The sequence below is a fragment of the Mustela nigripes genome, chromosome 7 (assembly GCF_022355385.1).
Source record: "Mustela nigripes isolate SB6536 chromosome 7, MUSNIG.SB6536, whole genome shotgun sequence".
Taxonomy (NCBI): Eukaryota; Metazoa; Chordata; class Mammalia; order Carnivora; family Mustelidae; genus Mustela; species Mustela nigripes.
The window spans coordinates 110752640-110760585 of record NC_081563.1 but is presented as its reverse complement, the minus strand read 5'-3'; the positions used below and the strand labels follow the sequence as shown (position 1 = coordinate 110760585).

The 7946-nt window shown below is 44.5% G+C and overlaps 1 protein-coding gene across 2 annotated transcripts in view; it reads left to right on the top strand.

Annotated features, from left to right (window-relative positions):
* Positions 1-7946, top strand: part of LOC132021755 (mitochondrial antiviral-signaling protein-like) — a 37688-nt gene that overhangs the window by 21958 nt on the left and 7784 nt on the right. The window lies entirely within an intron of this gene.

Below are 7946 nucleotides of genomic sequence, written 5' to 3'. Positions count from 1 at the left end.
TCTTCCTTCGTTTCTCTCTCCCTTTCTTCCTTTCCTCCTCCTCCTCCTCTTCTTCTTCTTCCTCCTCCTCCTCTTGTTCTTCCTCCTCCTCCTCTTCTTCTTCTTTGTCTTCCTCTTCTTCTTTTTCTTTTTCTTCTTCTTCTTCTTCTTAGTGCAAGAATGTTTCTAACTGTGATGTTTATAATAGCCCCAAACTAGAATCAGCCCAAAGGGCTCTCCAGGCTAGAATGGATATAGGAGCTGTGGTAACACCACAAAATAGAATACTGGGATATAGCAATGAGTACGAATGAAGACCTTGCTCTACACAATATGGGTAGATCTCACAGACCTGGTGTTGAGCAAGAGAAGTCAGTACACACACAAGAAGTCCTCACTGTGGGATTCTATTCCCATAAAACGTACAGAAATAAGCAAAAATGATCCATGGCATTGACGGTCAGACTGGTTACCTTTGGGAGGGATAGAGGCAGGAAGGGACATTCTGGAGGGTGGCTCTACCTCCTGATTTGGAGGAGATAGAGTATGATGTTCTGTGTCCAGACTCCTGCTGCAGATACAGAAGTACACCAAGATCACCTAAATGAGAACAAACAGAGGCTCTTCCTTCAGAGCTTGCGGAAGAGTCAGCTACTATCATCACTTGGATTTGGCAGGAAGGGACTCAAAGGCAGGGAGGGGGAAGTGTCACCATGGGAAAGAAAGGGAAGCTCCAGGTATGTTATGATTGGAGATGGTTTACCTGGGAGGGACGCTGGAGGCTGGCTAGCTAGAGGGGGCACCTCTGTGGTTGGTTGGGGAATTTGGTTTCTCTGGTTGGTCCTGAGTTGGTAGAGATAAGGTATGGTGGGGACTGGGAAGAAGCTGCCAGACACTGAGTCCTAGTTGTACTGGGCCCACCGCTGCAGTTCTGGGGTGTATTAGCATGTGCACGTGTGCATACACACAGTGATGATAGTCCTATTCTTAAAACACCCCTGAGACCACTAGTTATAATATTCGGCATTATTACAGTATCACAACATGGGGCAGATCTTGGCACACCGGGAGGAACGTGTTGGTGTGAAGTCTCATTTTAAATGGGGTTAAATTGTGGTTTGGCTTTCCAGGCTGGTTACTGCAGAGATTTGGGGTCAGAGTTCTAGTGTCATACCTGGTCTGGCCCGTGTCCGTTTTTATATTCAGTCTCTCAGGGGGAAAAGTATGGGCACTGAGGGGAGCCTCCCCTGCTGGAATGGGAGGTGGGTTGTCACATACATATTTCCTCCAGCTCCCTCTCCCTCCCCATGGCCTGGGAGCCTGCCTGTGAGGGTGAGACCCCCTGCTCCAAGTCTTTGCTGAGCTATCACACCCACCAAGTGTCTTTTTCCTTTAGGCCTGGCGTAAAGCCCAGCTGCAATTGGAAGGCTTCTTTGGTCAGACCTCTCTCATTTATTAGGCTTTCTAAGTTCCCATGGCTTGCCTCAAACCCTGCAGGGTAAATTCTCATCGCCTTGCCTGTATTTTATTTTATTTTATTTTTTTTAAAGATTTTATTTATTTATTTGACAGAGATCACAAGTAGGCAGAGTCAGGCAGAGAGAGAGGAGGAAGCAGGCTCTCCGCTGAGCTGAGAGCCCGATGTGGGACTCGATCCCAGGATCCTGGGATCATGACCCGAGCCGAAGGCAGAGGCTTTAACCCACTGAGCCACCCAGGCGCCCCTGTATTTTAAAAGCCTATACTGAGTATCTTTTCTTCTACATATTCAATACTGTTTCTATAAAAAAACAACAAAAACAGCATCCAAAGTACCCGCCCCCACCAAATACAACTTTTTATTTGAAGTAACACATACATACTGGAAAGCGTACTGAGAAAGGAATTAAGGAATCTGAGGCAAGAAGGGTGGAGGCAGCCAGAGAGAGCAGGGGGTGGGGGGAAGGTGAAGAAGGGGAGGAAGCCCTGGGTTCTAATTCTGGGTCCACAGCCAACTCATGGCATCCCTTACCCTCCTGGACCCACAAACAGTGGGTGATGTCAAATCCTTGCTCCTCAAATCCTTCCTTCTCCAAGGCTCAGTCCCATCAGCCCTTGAGTGTCCTTGGCTCGGTTGGCTGCATAGACTTCCTTCCCCTCCTGTTTTCTCTCCCCCGGTCCCCAGGTGCCGTTCCACACCATCTGAATCACTGATTTCCTAGCAATCAGACTCTCTGTTCTATTGAATCAATTCACTTGTATTTAACATAAGAAGAAAGCAAAAATCCTTTCATTATCGCATGCAGCTGGAAATCGGCTTCTTGCAGGAGGCCTGTCCAAAGGAATGGGGAAAAAGAGAAACTGGTAATTGTTCCTTCTTTGCCTACTTGCTGTCACGACATCCTTAGAATTGTGGGTCCACACTACTCATTTGTAGTCGTGCTACTATTATTACTTCTAGAACTTACAACCCTTGGACATTTCCTTCATTCAGCTTGCTGTTATGAAGGTCTACGATGACCAGATGTCAGCTTGTAGTGAGGCTACTGCAGTACAGAGCTTTCAATCTGGGTGACTCGATCAGGACTTTCCCCCTTTTCCTCACTGCCTTCACTGTCAGGAGTTTTCCGTTCTCAGGGTGTGGGGCGGCCTGCTACCTTCTGGACTTGGCTCAGTGGACTCCTTCCCACCCAGTCCAGCAGCAGCCAATCTCCCCCTTTGAATATTCACCTTCTTTATAATCTAGTCTCTTTGTTTATTTATTTATTTATTTTTAAAGATTTTATTTATTTATTTGACAGAGAGAGATCACAAGTAGGCAGAGAGGCAGGCAGAGAGAGAGAGGAGGAAGCAGGCTCCCTGCTGAGCAGAGAGCCCGATGCGGGACTCGATCCCAGGACCCTGAGATCATGACCTGAGCTGAAGGCAGCGGCTTAACCCACTGAGCCACCCAGGCGCCCCAGTCTCTTTATTTATTTTTTATTTAAAAGTTTTTTTGTTTGTTTAAGTAATCTCTGTACCTCACATGGGGCCCAAACTCATGAGACTGGGATGAAGAGTTGCACGCTTTTCCGACTGAGCCAGGCACAAGTGCCCTTAATCTAGTCTCTTTAAAATTAAAAAAAATATATATATTTATTTGACAGAGAGATAGCAAGAGAGAGAAAGAGAGCAAGCGCACAAGCAGGGGGAGCTGCAGGCAGAGGGAAAGGGAGAAGCAGGCCCCCCGCTAAGCAAGGAGCCTGATGCAGGGCTCCATCCCAGGATCCTGGGATCATGACCCAAGCCGAAGGCAGATGTCCAACCGACTGAGCCACCCAGGTGTCCCCAAAACATCTTTTAATTACACAGGGAATACATGAAAATGTGCTTACTACAAAAAATCAAACCCCCAAACCAAGCAGTTTTTAGGCTGGAGATTCTCAAACTTCAGTGTAGATACCACTCCCTTGGGGATCTTGTGAAAGGCCGCTGCTGGCACATGCAGTCACTACGTTTCTGAAGAGACTTTTTTCCTTCCAAGATTTTAGTTAAATTCAAGTTAGTTAACATACAGTGTAGTATTCGTTTCAGGAGTAGAATTTAATGATTCTATATTACCCAGTGCTCGACACAACAAGTGTGCTCCTTGATTCCCATCACCCAGTCACCCTATCCCTGGACCTACCTAACCTCCAGCCACCCTGTTTGTTTTCTATAGTTAAGAGTCTCTAGGGCGCCTGGGTGGCTCAGGGGGTTAAAGCCTCTGCCTTCAGCTCAGGTCATGATCCCAGGGTCCTGGGATCGAGCCCCGCATCTGGCTCTCTGCTCAGCAGGGAGCTGAGCTGTTTTTATCTTATTTTGCTTTTCCTTCCCTTCCCCTGTGTTCACGTGGTTTGTTTCTTAAACTCCACATAGGAGTAAAATCCTACGATATTTTTCTTTCTCTGACTTAGTTTGCTTAGCATAATACCATCCATGTTGTTGCAAATGGCAAGATTTCATTCTTTTTGATGGGTGAGTAATATTCCATCACTTCTTTATCCACTCATCAGGCAATGGACATTGGAGCTCTTTCCATAATTTGGCTATTGTTGATAGTGCTGCCATAAACACTGAGGGTGTGTGCCCCTTTGAAACAGTGTTTTTGTATCCTTTGGATAAATACCTAGTAGTGCAATGGCTGGGTTGTAAGGCAGTTCTATTTTTAAAATATATTTTATTTATGGGGCACCTGGGTGGCTTAGTTGCTAAGCATCTGCCTTTGGCTCAGGTCAGGATCCCAGAGTCCTGGGATCGAGCCCCACGTTGGGCTCCCTGCTCCTTGGACAGCCTGCTTCTCCCTCTCCCACTCCCCCTGCTTATGTTCCCTTTCTTGCTGTCTCTCTGTCAAATAAATAAATAAAATCTTTAAAATATATGTATGTGTGTGTATATGTGTATATATATATACACATATACATAATTTATACATACATAATTTATATATAAAATATATAATTTATGCATATATATAATTTATTTATTCAGAGCACCAGTGGGGTGGGAAGGGGGAGAAGGAGAGGGAGAATCTCCAGCTGACTCTGAGCTGAAGGTTGAGCCTGACATGGGGCTTGATCCCATGACCCTGAGATCATGACCTGAGCTGAAATCAAGAGTTGGATGCTTAACTGACTGAGCCACATAGATACTCCTGTACTTTTTAATAATTTGAAAATTACTTTGTTTATTTTTATTTTATTAAAAGATTTTATTTATTTATTTGACAGACAGAGATCACAAGTAGGCAGAGAGGCAGGCAGAGAGAGAGGAAGGGAAGCAGCCTTCCTGCCTAGCAGAGAGCCCGATTTCGGGCTTCCATCCCAGGACCCTGAGAACATGACCTGAGCCAAAGGCAGAGGCTTTAACCCACTGAGCCATCCAGCCACCCTGAAAATTACTTTCCATACTAGAATGCAAATGCCCTGAGGTGTTTAACATTTTGAGGAATCTCCTTACTGTTCTCCAGAGTGGTTGCACAGTTTGCATTCCCACCAAGAGTATAAGAGTGTTCTCCTTTCTCTGTATCCTTGCCAGCATCTGTTGTTTCTTGAGTCATTGACTTTAGCTATTCTAATAGGTGTGAAGTGGTATCTCACTGTGGTTTTGATTTGTATTTCTCTGATGCCAAGTGATGTGAAGCATCATTCATGTGTCTGTTGGCCATTTGTATGTCTTCTTTGAGTAAGTGTTCATGTCTCCTGCCCATTTCTTAACTGGATTATTTATTTTTTGGGGTGTTGAGTTTGATAAGTTTTTTTTTTTTATAGATTTTGGATACTAGCCCTTTCTCCAATATGTCATTTGCAAATATCTTCTCCCATTTTGTAGGTTACTTTTAGTTTTGTTGATTGTTTCCTCAGCTATGCAGAAGCTTTTTATCTTGGTGAAGTCCCAACAGTTCATTTTTCCTTTTGCTTCCCTTGCCTCCATCAGAGATGTGCCTATTAAGAAGTGCTATGGCTGAGGTCAAAGGGGTTGCTGCCTGTTTTCTCCTCTAGAATTTTGGTGGTTTCTTGTCTCACATTTTGGACGTTCATCTAAGGAGACTTTTTTGAGTTAAAAACAAAGAACAGTAGTTGAAAATGTCCTTCACTCTCCTGTAAGTTTGAGAGACATCATTCTTTGCCTTTGCCTATGTACTGTGCCATTTGATAATCCTAAATTAATCCCATCTGTGGCTTGGGAGTGAGGACTCTGTTCGTAGCAGTAGGGTGCAGGGTCTCCTAGCCTCTAGACTCTTCTATAGCTCCTCATAGTACCCCACAAAGTATTGTTGCCAAGTTTACTAGGTCTTTGTTGAATTGAATTTAGTTCATACAGCAATCCAAATGATTTGGTCCTTGTTTCAGTTGATTGAGGACCCTTGACTTCTGAGTTTTTCTCCACCATGTGCAGGATGACCCACCCAAATCACTGATGAAATGGAGAACAGGGCAAATCCAGAGCCAGAGCCCCACACAGTGCCACTGAAGACCATTGGCCAACCAGCCTCATCAGTTGACCTCACCATTACTCAATCAGTATTCTACGCTCCCTATCGTCATCTACTAGTTAAGAGTATATATAACACCGGGCACCTGAGTGGCTCAGTTGCTTGAGCATCCAACTCTTGATTTCAGCTCAGGTCGTGATCTCAGGGCTGTGAGATCAAGCTCCAGTCAGGCTCTCTGCTTGTCCCTCCCCTTCTGCTCTTCCCCCCATGCTCTCTTTCTCTCTCTCCAAGATAAAGAAATAAATAAATTCTTTTAATAAAAGAGTACATATAACAATTCTAGTGGAGGTGTATCTGCTAATGAATGCTGCAAAAGAGAAATCAGGCCAATACTTAATAGCATAAAACAACACATTTCGTATCTCATGGTTTCTGTGGGTTAGGATTTCAGGTGCAGGCTCACTGGGTCCTTTGGCTCAGGGTCTCTAATGTGTTGGCTGGGGCTGCAGCCATCTCAGGGCTCAACCTGGAGAGGAGGATTCACCTCCAAACTACTCTTTTTTTTTTTTTTTTAAGATTTTATTTATTTGACGGAGAGATCACAAGTAGGCAGAGATGCAGGCAGAGAGAGAGAGAGAGAGCGAGAGAGAGAAGCAGGCTCCCCGCTGAGCAGAGAGCCCAATGTAGGGCTCGATCCCAGGACCCTGAGACCATGACCTGAGCCAAAGGCAGAGACCCAACCCATTGAGCCACACAGGCGCCTCTCCAAACTACTCTTGTGGTTGTTTCAGGGTACAGTTCCTTCAGTTCCTTTCTGAATTGTTGCTCTGAGAGCTTCACTTCCTGTTGGCTGTTGGCTGTTGGCCAGAGGCCGCCTGCCCTCCATTCCTTGCTGCATGAGCCTCTCCGTAAAGCAGCTCCCAACGTAATATCTTGCTTCATTAGAACAAGCAGGAGAAAAGAGCTAGAGAGAGAGCACAACAGAAGTCATAGTCTTTCTTAAATTAACCTTAGAAGTGATATCTCATCACTTTTGTAAATTGCACTCACAGGGCAATTTACCAGGACATGGGGACCATTGGGAGTACCACTGTAGAAATTTTCTGCTATAGAAAGGGAAGTTGACTCAGACCTGCAACAGGACATATATATGAATTCTTTGACCCAGCAATCCCATTTCTAGTAATCTAAGCCCAAAATACACTGGCGAAAATAAACAAAGATATATGTACAAGGCTAATCATTATGGCACACTTTGTAAGTAGCAAAAGACTCAAGGGACACCAGGGTGGCTCAGTTGGTTAAGCATCTGCCTTTGATTCAGGTCATGATCTCAGGGTCATAAGATCGAGCCCCGCATCGGGGCTCCCTGCTCATCAGGGAGCCTGCTTTTCCCTCTCCCCGCTGCCCCTGCTTATGTTCTCCCTCCCTGTCTCTCTCTCTCTAATAAATAAATAAAATCTTTTAAAAGAAGGAAGAGATGGAAAATGTATAATCTTTTATTTAAGAAAAAAAGCTTTTAGTTAAGAGTTGAGTCTTGGTATCCCATGTGACTCTACTGGGAGAGGACTTTAGAAACCTGGGCCTGGTTTCATCTGGACTTTGCCTCACATAGCTTTCCCTTTGCAGATATTGGTTTGCATCCTTTCCCTGTAACAAATCTTAGCCACGAGTATTACTAAAACCAAAAGCATTTGGACTGGAATCTCTTGTCTGTTTTCATGAAAGGGTAAACCAAAACCTGATCGCAAAAATGGTCACCTATAAAGAAAGGGCAGGAACAGAAAAGAGGGTTCAAGGACAGAAGCTAGACTTTTCTGGATGTACCTTCTTTTGTAGATTTGACTTTGGAACCATGTTACTGTTTTACATAATTATATAACAAAGTTAAATTTAAGATTTTTTTATTTTGGGGAGGCTGGCTAGCTCAGTTGGAAGAGCATGTGACTCTTGATCTTGGGGTTGTGAGTTTGAGCCCCACGATGGATGGAAAGATTACTTAAATAAAACTTAAAAAAGAAAAAGATGTTTTGTA